Genomic DNA, 2,090 nt, shown 5'->3' with positions numbered 1-2,090 from the left:
GCCATTTGTAGAACAACATCAAGACGCACACCATGCATACGAAGAGGAGCTCGGCCAAATACCTATTAGAAGTGTACGTACAAATTATTTATTTTATTTAAAGGTATAACTTTTGAGTTTTCAGTTTTTATTTGTATGCCCATTTTATTAGGAGATATTTATTTTAAAATGCATACAGATTTAAACATTGCCTGGGTATGTCATAAAATTCATGGGTTGGGAAATTATAGGTTAACAAAGAAGGTTAACCAAACGCCTGCCGTTCAATTGAATGACCTTCGGAAGTGAAGAAAATCAGTTGACGAATTTTGTTGATCTTTTTTTTAAAAGAAAAAAGAACCACATCATTCCTGAGTAGCTTATTGACTCATCTGTTTCTCAAAGGCTGTGGAATGAAATGGAAAGCAACCGTGGATGGGTGGATGGATAGGGAGTAGCAAGGGGAGTACTAGTTCTTAGCTGTTTCTCGAACTTCCATAATTTTCTTAAGAATCTTGGCAATTTGTCGATGAAAGTATATTGTAGATCGCTCATTCTCAGCAAATCTGGTCCAAAAATGTATCATCTCAGTCTGGCGAAAGACGAACAGACTCCTTTATCCTTAAACTGCTCCATTAGACCTGAACCCGGTGTAGCGACTTCCAAGCTGAGACTTACGCTATAGACAAAGCAGCAAAAACGATGAGACTATTGGAATTACTTTCGACAAACCTTATCACTTTTGTTGATAGTCAAGCAGCGAACGAGGCACTGGCCTCAACGCGCATTAATTCAAAACGTACTAAAGAATGCACGAGGTTACTCCCGCCTATCCAACAACACACCACCCACTTTGTTGGATCTCCGGTTATTTTGGAGTGGAGGGAGATTAATCTTCAGGGAGTGATAGTGAACATAAGCATGTCTCTAAACAAACTCGAAAACCAATAGAAGGGCTGACGACTAACTGCGGGATCTCCGAAGCGCTCTGGCCGAAACTGAATCTTAAAAGGCTGCTTGGATTCAATAAATAACTACCAGCATCCTCACAAGTGTTTTACCGATCACTGCGCTATTGGCACCCTAGCCAGTAGAATAGCTATACCTCACAATGACTGCTGCAGGAGTTGTGAAGATGAAGAAGAGATTGAGTCGGTACAACACCTCCGGCGATTATTTTTTTGAAGACGTGCAAAATTCGCAAAATGTCTCACTGAAGGGACTAGTTACCTTCGTAAAGAGATTTAAGTGGCAACTTAGAGCATTTAAGCAACTTGGAGAATAGAAATCAAATTCAGGTATCACAATCGGGGTTAGGGCTGCCGAGTGTCTTGTCTGAGACAAGCAACCTGGCTAACCTAACCTAACCTGTACTCATCCTCCAAACACTATATACACAGTGGATCGTTAATGATGGCCATGGTGACCATGTGTTATTTCCATGAACTCGGTCCTGTAATTAGTTTTCTCAGCGCTCGTGGGTTGCTCCTTCTCCGATTGGGAAAGATTTGTTTTTATTGCCGGACTGGAATTACTTGATTGCTTTGCAGACATCACTACTTTGTCAAAATCTTAATGCACCCGACTATTACGCGTGACTCTAGAATTGACTTCGGTCCCGTGGGTGACTCCAAAGATCCGCAGTTCGCTGTTTCCTCAGTCAGAAGTTGAAGCTCACTCTTCCTGGTATATGTGTTTAACCTTAACCTACTTTTTTGGATTATTTTGGAAGAGGTATAAGGGGATTCTAAAGCCATTCGAGTCTGGTTTTATATCCCCACTACCTTTTGGCAATTACAATAGTATTCTACTTTAAGTATTGCAAATACTTCCGACTAAAAAATCGGCGTTGTCATACCTAGAGCATTATAGTATTTGAATTTACTGTCCAAATGCCATCCCGCTCCGATACCACTTTCAGTCTTGAAGCCGTAGGTGAAAAAAATTCTTACTGACCTTCAAAAGCCTTTCAAAATCAAAGAACCTCAGAAACTTTTTGCATTAATCACCAAGCAAAATTTATATTTATTACATACATAAAACATGACATGAAACACCATTTGAAGGATTTTAAAGAATTTGTATAAAAAATATATTGTAGCTACATATAT

The sequence above is a fragment of the Anastrepha obliqua genome, chromosome 2 (assembly GCF_027943255.1).
Source record: "Anastrepha obliqua isolate idAnaObli1 chromosome 2, idAnaObli1_1.0, whole genome shotgun sequence".
Classification (NCBI taxonomy): Eukaryota; Metazoa; Arthropoda; class Insecta; order Diptera; family Tephritidae; genus Anastrepha; species Anastrepha obliqua.
This window is presented reverse-complemented; position numbering follows the sequence as displayed.